A 20,012-nucleotide genomic window follows, 5' to 3' on the forward strand; every position below is an offset into this window, starting at 1 on the left:
CCTAAAAGTACAATATATTTGTCTTCAGTGCTAGTTGTGCCTTTTAGCAATATAAAATTACTCTCTTTACTCTATTTGTTGAGCTTCACTTTTAAACTTTGGCACCGAGATAATGACTACAGGAGGAGGAGATTTACATATATAATCTTGTTAATTTGCATGGTATTTATTTTAAGGTCTCTGCCAGATGTTGTGGACTTAGGAGGACTTTAAAAGCTTTACTGTTGACTCCTAAGTAAATTAAGAAAAACAAAAGTAATTCTGTTCTTTACCTATCTTTCAGGCATGTTGTATATAGAAGATGAAATAAAATGTGTCTTTAATTAGTTTAAAGAGGTATGTAAATTCAACTTAGCATTATTTCTTCACAGGACTTCTTACTTTTCTTACTTCTGGCCTCTCCCTCCAAATCCACTCTCCAGCAGAAGTTAATAATGAAGATTGTGATCTAACCAGGGTTGATACAACTTTTAAATCTCCTGCTTTCCAGTTTCAGGATTCTGAGACTCTGATCAATGGATAATAACTTTATCCATTAAAGAACTCCTAGTGTTTAGCTTTTGTGTTTCCTGAGATAATTCAGAGAAGCAAAAGCCTTGTCAGTATTCGCTGCTGTGCACAAAACTCCTGTAGACACCAGAAACCAAGCCAAACTTGATGCGGCATTTGAAGTCAGTAGTGAGACTTCCAGATATCACTCGAGGTGAGGCGTACCCTCAGGACACAACCTCCCAATCAGCAACTGCCGCGCAGCAAACATAAAGGAAACCACCTCCTCAGTAAGCCAAATTCCTGGCATGGTCTTTTCTCTCAGTTTCAAAATTTCCCATATTTTCCTGTCAGTATCATTCATCCAGACATTTTCCATTGAATTAATGTGATTTATTTTCTCTTAATAATATAATTACACACTCTTTAAGAATCTACTCTTCTAACAAGATCATTCCAGCAGTGATTTGTCACCATTTCTCTGACACATGCTCACTACTTGTTGCATATAGGTCTGCTGAGTTCAATTTGTTGAATTTTTAGAACATTTTATTTTAAACAAAACATACACCTGTCCTTTATTTCCATATCAACATTATTCAGTGTCTTATCTCATCATAGGAGAAGTGTTGGCTTCCAGGGGCTAACATTTAAGATCTTAATATGGACCACTGCAGTTGAAAGTTAGGAGTTGAAACTCTGATAAGAATCTTGTCTTGATTCAAACAGAGGTGGCAGAAACAGGGCAAGGCTGGCGTATTGATGGGAAATACTGCTGGAGTTGGTCAGGGGAAGGGATGGGAATGAGACCATGTGCAGGAAGGACCAGAGTAGGGTCACTTTGGGTGCTTGTCTGATATAACTGCAAGAGCCAGCCACACATCAACAGCAAAACCTAGATGAAGGCTGGATTCCCAGAAAGGTATGCGTGACCATCTAGATGACAGAACTGTCTGCTCAGGACAAGGAAACTGAATGAAGTCCAAGAGGCCTACCATGGCTCCCAAAGAGCCACAGAAGTACTTCATGAAAGTCTCTGCTTTGAACGTACACCGCGTTTAAACTGATTTTTTTTTTTTGGTCAGTTCAATTAATGGAGTTTTTTAAAATTCATTTTTCACTCCCTGTCCAACAATTCCCAGGGAGAAGAAGAGGAGATGAGGAGACAGAGAAGCAACCAATTTCATCCCCTTCCCTGTTAGAGAGAATGTGCCCCGGTGCCACTAAGTCCCACATTGAAATCTGTGTAATAGTAATTAACAGATTGTTTAATACTTAAAATGGCCATGCCTCCATCAGAGAAAAGCCTGGAATCCACTCGCGTTCACTGAGAGCAAGGAAGGAAAATCTCTTCTGAACAAACAGTGACAGATAGAGAGTGGCAGTGGGCCCTTACTTGGCTTCTGTTGTGAGTTACGCATGATCCCTTCACTGCTTAGACTTCATGTGACCCACCTGATAATCAGTGAGGGGTGGAGGGCAAGTGTAAAGCCAAGGCCTACAAAGGTTACCTAAAGCCATAGAGGTCAGCTAGGCCTCTTAGCTGCAAAAGGAGGACTCACTCTAGCTAGTTTAAGCACATAAGGAATTATTTACTGGATATTAGTTGGCTCCGAGGGCAAGAGAAATAAGCTTATGGCTGAGTTTGCAAAAAGAATCTCACCACATAACTGTAATTCTCCCATCCATCCCAGAACCAAGCCACTGAGACCTGCACTCAGACTATTTCCTCACATAACTCACTCCAAAGTTGTATGTCTGGGACTGATTAGTGGAATCTACGTTACATACCAGCAACATTCTACCTAAGAAAGGCAGTATTTAGGTCAGCTTTCTGTTACGATAACAGATACCTGAGATCATCAACTTAGAAAAGGTCTACTCTGCTGCACAGTCTGGGAGGTTTCAGCTGTCAGTCAGTGGCCCCATGGCACATCATGGCGGGAGCACAGCGGGAACAAAGCAGCTCACCCCAAGCCCAGTAGCAGGTAGAAATCCTAACAGAGGGACAATCAAATTCAGAGACTATTTGAAAGCTGTTAGATAGCCACAAAGGGCAGAGGTCCTTGATCCCGCTAGGTAAGTTCTTAGAGTGGCGCTCTTATTGGATTCTTTCCCTGTCCATTGCACTTTGGGTTCTTTCTTGCTTTGTTTCCAAAGTCTGATATGGAGATTTGGAGTTCAGTAGCTCTCCTTAATCACAGGAACCATACACCTCTTCAGAATCCATGGAGTCTGCAAGGCGTGGGTCCAGCTCCAATGTTCTCACTTTTTCTGCTATTCAATCGGAAATCTTAAAAGTCAATATTGTTCATCACATCCAGGAAAATTTCTCAGGGAAAATTCTCAATTCACAACGACTCCTCCTTTTTCGAATACTGTAGCAGCCCATGTCTGCACCATACATCTGCATTACACTATCATTCACTGTGGTTATTTAACTGTTATGTGATTTGTGGAAGCAACTGAAGTAGTATAAACAGAAGTACGTCTGGAACTCTTTCCCACAGACTTTCATACGCACACTTCCACACTTCACACTTGATAAGTGTTCAGATAAACGTGTGCACTTGTCACATTTGGAAGTTGGCTTCTAAAAAACAATCCAAAGTCATGTGATCTAAGTTTTGCTACCTTCTCAGCAGGCACCACCTCTGCCTAGTGCTTTCTCAGGAGCTGTCCACAGAATGTAGGAGCTCAGTGCTTACCTGCCACCCCCACGTGGCAGCATCTCTGCCCACTCCATTGTCAGTTTCACAAGGACCCCTGGACACCAAACTATTTCACAACTCTCAGACAAAATATTCCATAACACCAAAGTTAAGTACTGAGGACACATCAGAAGTAAGGTGTGCAGCTTATGGTGCAGGCTGTAGCTCAGTCACTCTGGAAGAGCCTCTGGGCTTAGGTGAGCCCTCACCTGGATCTGGATTAGCATCAGATGCCATCCTTCTCTGAGCTCTGTTCTTTCTTCCACAAATAAGTTTCTTCTAACTGTTTTCTAACCAGAGGAAAGAGTTCTGTTTGTTGGCTGCGGTGCCTCTTTGTCAGGTGTGGGTTTCCCTTAAGTGTTTGCTCATCTCTGTATTGAGGGACTGGTTTGGGCCTGTCTGTCTGGTTTCCCTCACCTGCCACTGCTCTTGGAGGGTGGGGAGCAAAGTAGGCACCTAGACCTCAGCCTTGCCTCTGCTTCCACTGCCCACTCACACCACCACCACTGCCCACTGCTCAGCACAAGAGCCTAATTCCTCCAAGCATGGGGACTCCACTGAGCTCCCTGATGAAGCCCCAGCTCCCCTTGGGATTCTCTAGGCTTAGAGGTCCCCTAGACCTGCCTTCACTGTTATTTTCTCCTACTTATGATTAGATTTATAATTTTGGAGGATTTATTCTGCTATAAATTGGCTTTAGTATGCTTTTTATCCTTCCAATATATCTTGAAATTTCATTCCACTTTTGAAGTAGCTATCTTAGTGTTTGTTACAAATCAATTTTCTCTTGATCTTATTTCCATAACACTTTATAATTTGCAAAACTATTTTGATGATCTTATTTAATTCCCACACAACTTTATCATGGAATTTTACAAATAAGGATAGAGAAGTTCGCAGACCTATAGTGACTTGTGCAAAATCACACAGCCGTAAATGACAGATGTGATATCTGTGAGCTTCATTCCATGCAGGGAAACACAGGATGCTCAGCTTTCCAGCACAAGAGTCCAAGCCCTCTTCAAATTCATCCCTGAAACAATTCTATACTTAGAGGATCCACCTTCTAACTCAGTCCCTTAATCATGTTCTTTGGAAATTACAATAGCTTGAGCCCGTTTCCATGATTAGATTCTCATTGGTTTTTAAATACTCCCAACACTTCCATATTTAATACTGAATTAACAAAAGAAGTCTTTATCTTATTAATGACAATTAATATTATTAATATTATTGAGACAATTTAGCATCTACCTGGAACACTGCCAACACGACTTCTGAAGCTACATCAGGCAAAACAGAGGAGATGGATTGACTGTGATTTAGACAAGAAAGGCGAGGGTGACAGTCTCTGCCACACTGAGACCTATTCTTTCCCTACTTGCCTTGCCTCCATTGCTCATCATCATCTTTTTTGATGACTAAATTTCCACCTGTGGATGTAGGTCTGAAATATGCTAGTTATTTCTGATTTTGAAAAAAGTAAAGCATCTTTATAATTGGCATTTCAAGAGTGTCTCCTTTTTAAAAAATTGCCTGACTTTGACCAAATTTACTACAGCTCCTAAAAGAATCCAAGATATACCATGAATTTTACTTGCACTTCAATTTATTATGACATTGACTAGAGAGGTAGAAGTAATACTATTAGGGCATTTTTTAATATGCATATCTTCTGAATTTTTAAACAAGCAAAACACAAGTAAAGGGTAATACATAAATCTCAAAAATGAAGCTTCTCTGGTTCATAGTATCAAAATTTCTTTTTAGAATTTCAAACTTCCAACTAATACCTTTAAAAAAAAGAAAATTTAAGAAGTATTTCATTAGTAAAAGAATATAAAAATAAGGGAAATAACTGATTCTTCAAACACTTAAAGCTTGGCTACTTTATTTGGTCAACTTTTGAGGGTGGGCATTTCATTCCTTGGCCAAATCACAAGAATTAATGCAAGATAACTGTGCAATGTAATAGAAATGTTAATTATTATAATTGTGAAATTCAAAAAGGAATTTTGAGACTATGGACCAGGGAAACTGCATTTCTGAGATTTATATGTCAACCTTTAGTTGTGTCATGCTTGCTTAAAAATTCAGAAGGTATGCATATTAAAAATGTTTCCCAACACATCTGCTTCTACCTCCTTAGCCAATGTCACAATTTATCTTTATATAAACCAAACCAATGGTCATCTAGAAAAATAAAATTGAATATATTTGTGTGCATGTGTGTGTGTGTGTGTGTGTCACACACACACACACACACTATATGTACGTATACATGCACAGAGTGAGTACGCTAGTCCCCCTTTATCTGTGGGGAATACATTCCAAGACCCACATGGGATTCCTAAAACCTTCCACAACATCAGACCCTAAATATACAATGCTTTTTCCTATATGTGCATAGCTATTATACAGTTTAATTTATGAATTGGCACAGTGAGCAATAACAAGAGTTAATGATAAAATAGAACAATTACAACAACACACTTCAACAAAAGTTATGGAAATGTGAACCCTATCTCTCAAAACCTCTTATTGCCCTGCACTCATGATGAGATGAAGTGGGGCGAATGACAGCTACTGTGCCATACTGTCAGGCTACTGCCTAAGGTTTCCTTCAGCACAGCACTGAAGGCTGCCACAGTCAATCTGATAAGCCAGACAGCTTTAGTGAGTAACGGAGAAGTGATGTATAGGTGCAGACATTATAGACAGAGATGATTCATGGCCAAGTTGAACTGTTACAGTTAAAGCATCGCCCCGGGGTTTCATAAATTGACTTCCAGACAATAATAAATCAAGCCTTTATTGAAGCACACATGTGGCGGCTGACCAGAACATAAATCTGTCCCCCTGATCAGCTCCAAATAATTGCAAGGGCACTCCTTATAAGCCTGAAAACTGTTTGGGGGTCAGCCAATGCAAGCAAGCCAGGTTACAGAAGAAGGAGAGTGCAGTCAGGCCGAGGGACACTTAGCCAATCACTATTAGCCCAGTCACCCCAGTTACAGAAACAGAGCCCTGTTACCCTAGTTACAGAAACAATGCCCCACTAGGTAGTTCCGCGTTCTTAAAGGTTTCTATAGCAAAAGAAAGAGAACACCTTGCCCCGGTCATGACCCTTCTACTTGGCATGGTTGTTTTACAGAATGGAGTCACAAAACAAAATGGAGTCGCTTTGGCTTGACTGTCACAGAACTGAGGGGGTTGGTGTGAAATTTCATCATACTACTGAGAATGGTGCATAATTTAAAACTTATAATTTGGTTATTTCTTTAATTTTCTATTTAATATTTTCAGGCCATAGTTGACCATGGGTAATTGAATTGATGGAAACTAAAGCAGTGGATAAAGGAGGACTATTACATAATTGTGTGTGTGTGTGTGTGTGTTTGTGTGTGTGTGTGTGTGTGTGTGTGTGTGTGTGTGTATGCGTGTGCCTAAGGGGGTATAAGGTTAAAACATCCATTTTTTAAATAGTAATGAACTCTTACAATCAGAGGCTTGAAACTAGAGAAGCATTAAAATTTTGAAATTATTTTGAATTTTTGTTCAGAAATTATTTTTATGTTCCAGGGTTTTGAATATTATGTTTTACAAAATATAAGTAACACCCTTATAAGTTGCAAACATTTTTTATTCTCCTAATAAAAAATGCTGCCAATTTTTTACCAAAAAAAAAAAAAACTAATGAAAATCTCATGTAGGTCCTCTACTTCAACAATTTTTTTTAGTTTTCTTAAAGTCACAAAATTATCCAAGTAAATCAGAAGTAGTGTAATTCACTGTGGGCCACAAACATTTCCAACCAGGTTTCAGCCTCTGCTAGACACAAACCCCAGACAAGATCACTTTAGGCAAATTATTATTTCTTCAGAAAGGTAAAAAGGATTATGAAATTGTGAGCAATGATACAAGCTGGGGAGGGGGGTGGTCAGGCTTATGCTGGGCCAACGGTACCAGTGTGGCATCTGGCACATGGCAGCACCCTCCTCCAACCCATTATCAACCTCAAGAGAGCCCCTCGAACTCCTTGAAATTTGTTTGATTTGATGTTTTCCTGGAGAAGTGCTCGTCTGTAAATGGATCTCCCTCTAAGCCGTGGCATATGGGAGGGGTGAGGAGGAGGAGACGGGGTGAGAAGTGCATGTTGGCAAAGGTAAGCCATAGACAGGAGTGGAAATCTGCCACCCTCACTCACCTCTGTGGAACAGGGGGCCTGTGTAACATCAGGAGACCTGAATCTCTTTCACTGGAGCAGTACGCTGACCTCTTTTGGCAGGAAAACAGTCCAGTTACAAAATAAACCCATCATTTGCACTTTGGTGAGAATGTATCCATCCCTTCACTTATTCCTTCATTCTCCAGTCACCACATGCATACGGATTAGCTCCAAGTACCAGAGTTCCTGCTAAGCATCATGGATAAGACTTTACACATGACACACTCCCTTTGGACCTATGACCTATGACCTAACGAAGGAAACAGACAGTGATGTAGAAATTACAGTCAATACCAGATAATATAAAAGATGATGCAAAATGCTTTCTGGGAATACACAGAACAGAGCTGTCCAGACTTGGAGTGAAAAGGAAGCCTTCCTGGAAGAAGAGACAAGCAAAACTAGAAAGAAGAGTAAGCATTTAGAAAGAGAAGAGTATTTCAAGCAGAGAGAACAGACTAAGAAGTTTGAGGAACTGAAAATCTTTTATGCAGCTTGAGATGTGGGTTTTTGAGGGTTGAGGGCAAAATGTGTAGGAGTTGGGGGCAAAGAGATACGCAGAACACAGCCATAAAGCCATGGGTGTAGTGTGGAAGTCGGCATGACTGTAGGAAATGGAGATCACCACAACAATGATGTAGGGAAGATAAAGTTGTTTTTCTCTTGTGTAAAACGGTTCCAGGAGGAGGCAGTCCAAACTACCTCCATGATGCTGGCAAGAACTCCCAACAAATTCTAGCATCTAGTTCTGTTGTTAGTACAGTATTCTTTCCCTAATGCCACTTAAGATGGCCATATCAGCCACCATTCTACTGGGAGTTCAAAGAACAGAAAAAGAGTAGCAGGTTGCAGTTTCCCTGAATCAGCTTCCCTTTTCTCATCTTTTCAAGATGCTCCACTGTAAACTTTGGATAGTATCTCCACACCATGTTAACTCTGTCAAGAGATCAGCAGAAAGACATCTGCATGTATCAAGCTCAGCAAGGACATGGTCATATTTGTGTTTTCAAAATCACCTGTTGGATTTGGGATAGAGAAAGAATTGGAGGGGATATGATTGGTGACAAAGGGACCTGTTAGGAGGAAGCTAAAAAATCTAGGCAACAGATGATGGGGCCCAAAAAGTGTGGATTTATAAGGAAAGAAGTGAGACCAGGAGGAAAACAGGAGAGGGAAGGAAAAAGGAAAAGAATCCTATTGACCCCAAAGGCAAACTCACCCGCCTTGCCACTGCTTCTGTCACGGCTCATCCCACTTCACCTCACCCTTCTAGGCTGATTACCTGCCCTGCATTGAATTCAGCTCTTTGAATGTCACTCTGCTCTCAGGGTAGTTAGGGTGCTCAACCCATGATCTTTAATCTTGAAAATCCATTCACATTGCACATGAATATCCATTTATATGATTCCTAAATTGGATTTCAAAAATTCTTTTAATTGTTTTAATGAAATACTTGATTCATGCAAAGTAATACATACTATGTATGTGTACATTATGCATTGTGGTAAAACTAACAGTCATTATCCACTAACCAACTTAAGAATCAGAGTAGTAACCATAGTTCCTTGTTAACACAAGATCTATTACCCAGAGAAATTAAAAATACTTTTCTTTTTGGTTACCCATTACCATGCTCTTTATACTTTTATAGACACAGAAAGATGAGGACTGAGACCTCAATGGCTTTGTGTTTTCCCTAGTGCCATGACTTACCTAAAAACATATTAAGAATAATTAACACAAAATTAGTGCTTACCAGATTCCAAGCATTTCAAAATGCATGTTCATATATGAATGAAGTGAATATTATTTTCCTCATTCCTATTTTACAGATGAGCAAACTGATACATGGAGTGATTTACTATCTCTCCTAAAGTCATGCAGCTAGTGATGGTGGAGCCAAGATCCAAGTGCAGGTCATTTAGTACCATATTTTAGTTTCTAGCCACTCTATGGTGCCATTATTCATGGATTGTGATGGTGGTGGTGGTGGTAAGCTTGTCCCCTAAGTATGGCTGTTCCTCTCATAGAGCATGGGACTTAGGAGAAATATTAGAGATTACATGGACATATTCCCCATTACATTGATTTATAACTTAAAGAATTAGGATGAAAATCATAGTTCTAAGGTCAAGGGTGGTAAAGTATGTGAAAAATTTGATGTTGGAACCCAAAGGTCTGGCCTTAAGTACATAGCTCATTCTAGTCCACCAGACAGGCTAGGTCTCCAAAGACACCTTGACTTCTAACTTCCTAAGAAAGCAATGCAATAAATTTTACCAGATAAGTCAGTGGCAAATTTTTCATTTCTTTTCTGAATCACTACTACATGAAGTTCTTGATATTTGTAAAAGTTCCAACAAGTCATGTTAAATCTCTTGAGATGTGGAGTTCCAGACCCCTTGAAGTAGTTGTTAAATAAGACTATACTCTAGTCACCTAACACAGTGCCTGGCATTGTATAAGTTCCTTGAAAGTTAGTCATTGTCATCATGACCATCATGCTATGATTTTAGAGGAGAGAAAAGACCAAATAATTTATTTGAAGATTCTACTGCTGTTTCAATATAAAACCTTATTTCAATTTTCAATTTTTTCTTCAAATATTTAGAGTCCTGAAGAGCGCTGTTTATAGTGCTGCTGTATTACCTGACTTAACTGTACAATGGCATTAGAATGAAGGAGGGTTTGATAACAGATCACAGCTTTGAGGTGATGCTTACACATGACCAATCATTTGTACAAATGTGAACCAGACCAAAAATTGTCTGATTTTTAAGTTACATCTAAAGATGAAGGAGTTATAGAAAAGAAAAGGATAGATCTGTGGTCTGATTCCTTGATGCCCTGAAATTATAAACTTTGCTATATGAGTGACTCTACAGGTGACTGTCTAGAGGTGCTGTGTTTATTGTCTCCATTCAGCAAATAATTGAGGAACAGGACACAGAGATAGAAAACAAGCAGTAGGTTTATTGCAAAAGTGACAGAGATTATAGACTTCTCCAAAGAGAAGGGACCCCAGAGCTGGGAATCCAGTGGGGGGAATTTTGGCTTGTTCTTTTTGTGGTCTCTGAAATTTTCTTCTTTCCTTATCTCCTCCACTGTCCATGCTTTCCTCACTATTACTGATTGGTGCCCTTTCTGTCCACACATCTGTTTTAGTTTTTCTATTGGATCCCCTGCTTAGGGGCACGAGTATGGAAGTGTCTGTCTGATTGGGTCCCCCATGTACATCTACACGCTTTCATCCAGCAGGAGGTTGACCTCATCAGGAGACGCTCTCCATGCTCTGTTGTTCTGGCCCTGCCCCCAACCTCCTCACTTGTCATCATGCCCTGGCTGCTAAGTCCTTGTATATCTCCCTCATACATAAGGCCAGTCTCATATTCTTACAAAGTGTGTTAGTTAAGCAATAAAAAAGAAAGCCCACGGGATTTCAGTGACTTAAAATATTAAAAATGTCTTGCTTATGTAGACCAAACAGGTATTTCTGATTGGTGATGGGAGGTTGGGAAAGAGTCTTCCAAGCCATTGATGAAGGAAATAGGGTTGATGAAGACATCAAAGTTGCCCTGCATGTCAGCCTGCAGCCAGTGGAGAGGAGAGGAGCTTACAGAGTAGGAATGAGTTGAGCCATGATTCACCAGTGGTTCATGAGTTAGAAGTCAGTCCCACCACCACCCTTAACTATAAGAAATGCCAGTACTTCTAGAAAAAAGAAAAGAGTTGGTAGCTAGTAGTATTAACTCAATTATTCTTCTCATCATGAAGCAGTTAATTCTGTCTTTTTAATTGAACTTGATTATCTCTAGACATTTCTCTTTTCTGTTTTTCAGGATTATTGAGATATAATCGACAAATAAAAATCAAACATCTTCAAGATGTACAGCATGATATTTTGGCATATGTATATATTGTGAAATAATTTCAAAAATCAAGTTGATCAACTCATCCATCACCTCACATGGTTAGCTTTGTGTGTATATGATGAGAATACTCCACATCTACTCTCATAGTGAATTTCAAGTATTAGCACATTATTCTTGACTATACTCATTATGTTGTATATTTGGTATCCAGATCTTATTCATCTTATAAATGAAAGTTCATATCTTTAACCAAAATCTTTGCATTTCCCCCACTACTCCCCACTGCCATCTCTAATAACCCTTCTATTTTCTATTCGTATGAGTTTGACATTTTAAAATTCCACACATAAGTGAGATCATAGAGTATTTGACTTTCTATGTCTGAATTATTTTACTTAACATAATTTTTTCTAGGTTCAACCATATTGTCTAAGATGACAGGATTTTCTCCTGCTTCGAAAGCTGAATAATATTCTATTACTCCTATATGACAAATTTCTTTCTCCATTCTTCCAACAAACACTGAGCTTGCTATTTGGCTATTTTGAAAAGTATTGCAATGAACAGAGAGAATAAGAATAAATATCTCCTTGAGATGAAAGTTAGCTCTCTTGATGATGTCTCATAAATCCCATAGGCTTTTTCTTCCTTTTTCTCCTTGAACTGTATATTTGCAAATGCTGTGTCTTCCATTATATAGATTTTTTCCTTCTACTTATAAGTCTACTGTTGGTGCTTCCTATTGTATTTTTCATTCCATGCATTGTAGTTTTCACTTCCAGAATTTTTGTTTAATTCTTTTATTCATTATTTCCCTCTCTCCTTTGAACTTCTAATTTTGTTCATTGCTTTCCTGGTTTGGCTAAATTATCTATGTTCTTTTGTAGTTCCCTGAGCTCCCTTAAGACGCCTATTTTGAATTCTTTGTCATATTATTTATAGGTCTCCATTTCTTTGGCATTGGTTAGTAGGAAATGTATGAAGTCACTTTGGTTCTGACATTTCCTTGATTCTTCATGCTCCTTGTTGGTTTTCACAGATGTCTGTGCATTTGATGGAGCAATCAGAGTCGCCTCTTCCAGAACTCACAAACTACTATATGTGGGGAAAGACCTTCACCGCTGGGTGGATGTGAGGGCACTAGCTGAGTGGGATGTGGCTCTTTGGGGTGCATAATGGTATAGTCCCTATGCAGTGCTATTGGCTGGATGGCATCAGCAAAGAGTCCTCAACAGCTGAACCTGTGGATGTTTCTGTAGTGGCATTGAAAACTTCTGGGGTTCTCCCAATTTCATTTTCTCCAACAAGGGAAGTCATGGCTAAGGATTTTTCTACCGGGTCCTATTTGTGGGAACACTAGTGATGGTTGTGAAACTCTGGTTGATGTATGGCAGTTGTGGAGAAGTCATGGAACCAGAGTTTGGAGCACAGTTACACATAGATAGGCTGTAGGTCTGAGGCACCCCAGGTTGCAAGTTTCTCCTCTGCCACATTGAAAGCAGTGTGTAAGGTCTGGGCATTCACAGAGTGGCCACCAGATTCTGATTGGCCGTATTGCCTCAGGCCTGTGGTAAGGCAGCCCACAGAGCATAAGCACATGGAAGATGTATCTGCCTCATGATTGGGAAGAAAAGAGAAAAGGAAGAGGTAGCTGAGGTCCCCAGTGACTGAAGACCCCCCCACGTCCTAAAGGCTCCACCACTTCCCAATAGTTCCACCCAGGGTGCATATTTAACTCCTGGACCCTTGGGGGACCTTTCTGATCCAAACTGTGCCATATGCCCTGGAGTTTAATAAGTCTCTGGTGTGAATCTCTATTCCTTCAGGTCCACTATATTACCCCGTGCTTGTTCCCTTTTCTTCTCCAAGTCTGTTTGACTTTTGCTTCTCCCCCACATGCACTCCCCCATTTTTTTCCCTGAAGATCCCAAGGGCCTTCTCAGTCCTCCTGAAAAGGAAGATTTTACTTGGGAAGTTATAGTGCACACTGGGCTGCCACTCAGCCACTCAAGAACTTCTGGCAAAAGCCCTAAGAAGAGCACGATTTATTGTGATTTCAGAGAGGCCTTTGTCTTAATTATTTTTATGGGGAAAAGTTAATTCAGTCCAGAACTTTTTGTGAAATGTGGCTTTAGACCCTACTAATCTCCATGTCTTGATGCAGCTAGAAATACTGCTTTTTCTCCAGCTCCTTAGCCTTCTCTCCTGCACAGACTCCTGGTGAGTGATATGTGGATTTACTTCCCTAAACTATCAGGGAAGCCTTCCAAGTCAGCAGGAATTCATGCTTCTTCTGGACTAAGACCAGCTGGCTGAAATCTCCTCTTACAACCACCTTATTATAAGCACACGACTTGTGTGCAGACTCAGAATGAGTATTCTGCCTCCCGTGTCTCCTCTGAAGTATCTTGTTGTGTTCACAAGGAACTTGGAGCAGGTAATTAGTAATGGTGTAATTGCTTTCTTTGTGGGTAGATAATTATGGTTTATGAGGTTTTCCTGATCTTATGAATTCAATACCCTGAGTCAGGAAATTCATAAATGAAATTATTTTGGACTTTTAAATGTTAGTCTTCTCAAAAAATACTTCTAGACTACTAATAAAATGAGATCTAACTATAAATAAAATGGGTATTGTTTATTATTCATCTAGAAGTGTGTTTGCATCAATGTTCAAAAGTTTAAAATAGAATGATCATGACTTAAGGGGATAAAATAATACTGTTTCTGTTCATGAAAAATATAAAAATAATTCAGTGGAATATCATCAAAGTGCACCTGCATAATGCATGTGTGTTGGGTGTGATGGGCAATAGCAAGTCCTTGTCCTTGAGAGTTAAAGAAGATCAAGAATAACAACAAAATTTCATTTCCCTCAGGAAATAAAGTATCCCTAAGTGCCTGGCACAATGCCTGGTGTACAGCAGGAGTAGAACAAACTTATGCCAACTGCCTAGTGCCAAACTAACTTGAAATAGTGAATGAGATTCTCATGAATTGGAAAGTTCTATCTACTTTAATTATAGATTGTAGAATGTTATGTAAGGGTAACATATAGATTGCTATATCATAAAAAGCTTCTAAGATATTAATTAGGATGGTAACTTATTAATAAATAGCTCATCCTATTTATTAATAGAGTACTGGCCTGAAAGGATATTATTTCTTTAGATATTATTTCTTGCTAACATTTCTACAATTTTTATTTATTACTGTTAAATTTCATTATTATTCCAACCTCAAAAACCCAAGAAGGTAAAGACTGTCTAAATCAGGAGTAAAATGAAAGTTCTAGCCTAATCATCACCATATATGAAAATAAAAGAATTTTCTCAGTTTTGGCAGGACTCTAGGAAAACATACATGCTAAGAGTCAGTGTTCAGGTTTCTAACATCTCTCTGTCCCCTCCTGCAGACAGGTCACAGGAGATGAACAAAGTCAATCAGTTCCATAAACCAAAACATTGATCCAGACCCAGATTTAACCACACCCCATGGGAGAGTGGCTCCAGATTTTCCAGGGCTGTGGTATCAGAGGTAGAATACCCAGCCTCTTCCTCCTCAGGCAACTCCCTGACTGCTCCTAAATCATATATCTATATCTGTTATTCCCTTCTCTTACCTAATTGTTCTGGCTAAAATTTCTAGTACTATGTTAAATAGGAGAGGTGATAGTAGACATCCTTTTCTTATTTCAGATTTTTTTTTAAAATGCCTTTGAGTTTTTTTCCACTCACTATGAGTTTGGCTTTGTGATTTTTATATATAACATTTATGATGTTGAGATAGATTTCTTCTATTCCTAGCTTCTTTGGTGTTTTATCATGAATGAGTGCTGAATTTTGTCAAAGAATTTCTCTGAATATAGTGAGAATACTAAGTGATTTTGTCCTTAATTCTATTTATGTGATGAATTAAATTTATTAATTTGCCTATGTTAAACCATCTTTGCATCCCTGGGATAAACCAACTTGGTCATGATGTATAGTCTTCTTAATGTATTGTTGAATATGATTTGCTAATATTTTTATTAAGTATTTTAGCATATAAGTTCATCAGGGATATTGGTCTGTAGTTTTCTTTCCTTGGTATGTCCTTATCTGGTTTTGGTATCAGGGAGATACTTGCTAGCTTCATAGAATGAATCTGGAAGTGTCCCATCCCTTTCTATTTTGTGGAATAACTTGTGAAGCATTGGCATTAGTTCTTTAACTTTAAAGGTCTGATAGAATTCAGTTGAGAATTCATCTGGTCCTAGGCTTATCTTTTTTGGAAAGCTCTTTATTTATTACTGCTTTTACCTCATTGCTAGTTATTGTTAGGTGTTTTGGCAGATTGTATGTGTCTAGAAATGTACTAATTTCTTCTAGGCTTCCCTATTTATTGAAATATAATTTTTCAATTAAGTCCCTAATGATCCTCAGGAATTCTGTGATATCTTAGTGATTTCTCCTTTTTCTCTGATTTTTATTATTAATAAATCTCTGATTTTATTAATATGGGTCTTCTATTTCTTTGGTTAGTTTGGCTAAGAGCTTATCAATCTTGTTTCTCTTTTCAAAGAAACAAATTTCAATTGATCCTTTGTACTTTCTTTCTCAATTCCATTGATTTTTGGCTCTGGCCATAATTATTTCCTTCCTTCTACTGATTTTGGAATTGTTTTATTCCTCTGTAAGAGCCTTGAGATGCATCATTAGGTTTTATTTGGGATCATTTTGATTTTCTTATGTAGGCACTCATAGCTATAAACATTCTTAGAACTGCTTTGTCTCAGAGGTTTTGGTATACTGCATCACTATTGTGTTTGATTTTAAACTTCTGTTCCCCATTCATCATTCAGAAGTGTACTTTCAGCTTCCATATGTTTATATATTTTCTGTAGGGATTTTGGGTGTTGGTTTCTAATTTTATTCCATTATGATCTGATAAGATACAAAGAATTATATAAATATTTTTGTATTTTCTATGAATTGCTTTATATGGACTAAAATGTGGCCTATTTTGGAGAAAGTTATATGAACCACTGAAACAAAAAAAGTGTATTCAGCTGTTGTTGGATTAATTATTCTATAGATGTCTGTTAAGTCCATTTTATTCATGATATTTTCACATCCAAACAGTCTTTACCAAATTTATATCTGGACTACCTATCTATTGGTGTCAGAAGTATGTTGGAATCACCTAATATTATTGCACTTGAGTATATCTGAGCCTTTGATTCAAGTAGTGTCTGTTTTATATGATTAGATGTACCAACATTTGAGTCATTAATATTTATTATCATTATATGTTATTGTTGGATTATTCTCTTTGCCAGTATGAAGTGATCTTCTTTGTCTCTTCTGATTAATTTTGTCTTGAAATCTGCTCAGAGCCCCTACTCCTGCTTGTTTTATGGTTCCATGCACATGGTACATGTATTTCCACCCTTTCACTTTCAATCCACGCCTGGTTTTGTCTGTAAGGTGAGTCCCTTGCAAACAACATATAATTGGGTCTAATTTTTTTAATCCATTCTGCCAGCCTATGATTTTTAATTGAAGAGTTGAGACCATTTACATTTAATGTTGTTATAGAGAGAAGTTTATTAATTCCTGTTATTTTGATTTATTTCTAATGTTTAATTTTGAACTGTTTCTCATTCACTTAGGTACTCAAATGAGATTTGATCATTTGTGAACTTTGGGGTTTGTTTTTATTTCTTCTGTGTGGAGTATTTCTTCTAATAAATTCAGTAGTGCCAGTTTAGTAGTGAAGAAGTCTTTGAGTTTCTGCTTATCTTGGAATGTTTTATTTTTTTCTTAGATTTTTGAAGAAGGCTTTGCTGGATATATAAATCTTGATTAATAGTTATTTTCTTTCGAGACTTGGAGTACATCCTTCCAAGTTCTCTAGAGTTTAGAGTGTCTTGAGAAATTGGAATTTATTCTCTTCAGACATTTAAAATTATATCCTTGATTTCTGTGTTAGCATTTTAATTATATCATGTTGTGGAGAAATTCTTTTTTTGATCTTGTCTCCTCTATTTGAATGTCTATTTCATTCTCAAGGTTTAGAAGTTTTTCTGTTATTATTTTTCTAAAAAGATAAGCCATCCCATTAGCCTGCATCTCACAATCCTCTTCAATTCCAGTGATTCTTAAATTTGGACCTTTGTTGTTGTTTTAGTTCTTGTATATTCTGGTCATAGTCACTTATTTTCTTTTCTTTGATACTCTCTGAATGTTCAAGGCAGCCACTTCTCTTCCAGTCCTGAGTTTCTCTCTTCAGCAAGGTCTACTTTACTAGAATAACTTTCAACTGAACATTTCATTTGATTTATTGTGTTTTTCACTTCCAAGATTTCTGTTTGGGTCTTTTCAATATCTCCATCTCTTTATTGAATTTCTCATTCATATTCTATGCTGACTTTATCTTAATTCATTTATTTTCTTCATCCTCTTGGAATTCATGGATCCTTTTTATAACCACTCTTTTGAATTCTTTATCTGGTATTTCATCTACTTTGATATCTTTGGGGTCTGTTGCTGGTGAATTATAAACTTTAGGGGTCATTGTGTTACCTTATTTTTTCACATTTCTTGTATTCCTGAGCTGGGTTTTATACACCTGTTGAGATGGATTTCTCTTCTACTCTTATGTGTGGACTATTTTATGGAACAGCCTCCTCTTGCCAAAGTGTCCTAGAGTAATCTAGATTAAGACATCCCTCCATAGGTGTGATATCCACAGTCTTTGTGCTAATTTTCTCTGTTTTTGCTGTAGGAATGGATGTCTGTGAGTGGGCACTGAGGGCCAACTCCTAGCCATTCCTATTGGGAGCCTGGCCATTAATTGGGGGTTTTGTGTCTTATATTCTTTGTATTAAAGCATAGATGAAGTTTGAGTGTTATTAATCTGTGTGTGGAACAACATGTGTTTTCTTTTAGCTGAGTTTAGTTCAGCAGCAGAATCTCTACCCTGTGAACCTATAGTGTCCCTGTAGTTCCCAATACCTCACAGAAAAGGGAGATGCAAATAGTAGCAACAACCAATGTAAACAACATACAGCATTGAAATAAATAGTCGATGCCTACTATGACATCAACGACACTAATTATCACAAAAATAGGAAAGATGGGGTCAGCGATAGCCAAAACCAATAAACCACTGTGAACTAGATCAGGCATTAAGTAAACTGCAGGTGTCAACTATGTCATCCACAGCAGTAATAATCGCAACAACATGAATCATGGGGGCAGGAGATACATAAACCAAACAAATCTAAAAGATGGTAAAAATAGAGTACATTAAGAGAAAAGAAAATGTTATAGGAAGGTAGAAGGGAGTTCAGAATGTTTAAAATGTGAACAGAGAACACAGAACAGTAATGGTTTTAAAGAGGATAAAAATAGGAAAAAAGCAATAGAAGAGAGAACAAGAGAATTTGGCTATTAGTGGAGGAAAAAAAGAGAGAAAGAGAAAAAAACAAAAGAAAACAAACAAACCAAAAACCCTAAAAGAAAATATTCCTAACAAAAAAATGAAAGAATCATCTCAACTGTGTGTACAAAACAATCCACAAGAATAGATGGTCACTTCCTATGCCCAACTGTCCTTTCCATTCTTCTTGGGCTATGTACTGAGCGAGGAGGGATAAAGGGATGAGCATAGTCTACAGGTTGTTAACGCCTTCATCTTTTTATTTTGCTCATTGAGCTGCATATTGGAGTGGACTAAAACTGAAGCTGGTTGAAACAGCTCTCCACTTCCTTTCTCACCATAGAAGGTAGGAGGGAATGGGGAGTACTATTGATTGGAATTTTGCCTGGATAGACCAAATTGACGCAATCTCAGGGTGGGGCTGCGGCAGAGTTCTAAAAGGAAAATTCCAGTGGCTGTGGCTTAGGTCCAGTCAGGCCTTAGGGACTTTGTTGGGTGATATCTGCTCTGGAAAATTCGATCAACACGCTCCTAGGGCCTAGCAAATGCTGATCCCTGCTGTGAGTCTGAATCTCAGGAGACTCTCAAGAATTCGACTTGGGGGACAGGGAAGCCGATCCTCCACACATCTGCTGCCTGGGAACACAGCCTTCCCAAACTAAGTCCCTGAGTGTTTTCACACCTACCTGTTCAGATTCTTGACCTCCTTCAGCTGGTCACAGGGAAAGCAATCTGAATGCCCCTACATTTTTCTTGAATCCCCTTGAGTACAAACTTCTTTGTGCATGTTACACTCACATTCAGCTAGGCACACCCTAGGTCACATGTTAGGCCCTTGCCAGGACAGTATGGCAACTCGCAGTACGACCTCCCAGTCCTGCAGCAGCAACTGCAGCATGGCCACCTCATGATGGCTCCCACCTCAGCCCTCAGCTTGCCAGTTGAGAGGTACAGAGTCCTAGTTTGCTGGGCAGCCTCTGGATCATCTGAGTTCAACTGCTTTTCTAATCTACAGGGTTTTTCCATGCCAAATCTCCCCATTTTGTTTCTCTCTCTTTTTATCCCTCCCCTCTGCAGTGAACCAGCTGAGCTCTAAGATATTCTTTCTTGTTGTTTGTTTAATGCACCCAAATTCCTGAGTCTCTAAGACACTCTGAACTCTCCCTTTCCCCCGCCTTGCTGAGAAGTATTCATCCTGAGTCCTGAGCCGCAGAGCCACTGGATGCAGCCTTCCCCTAATTCGCCATCTTGAACCCCCCCTTGCCTCATTTTGTTTGTTCATTTCAT

The sequence above is a fragment of the Ictidomys tridecemlineatus genome, chromosome 10 (assembly GCF_052094955.1).
Source record: "Ictidomys tridecemlineatus isolate mIctTri1 chromosome 10, mIctTri1.hap1, whole genome shotgun sequence".
NCBI classification, from domain to species: domain Eukaryota; kingdom Metazoa; phylum Chordata; class Mammalia; order Rodentia; family Sciuridae; genus Ictidomys; species Ictidomys tridecemlineatus.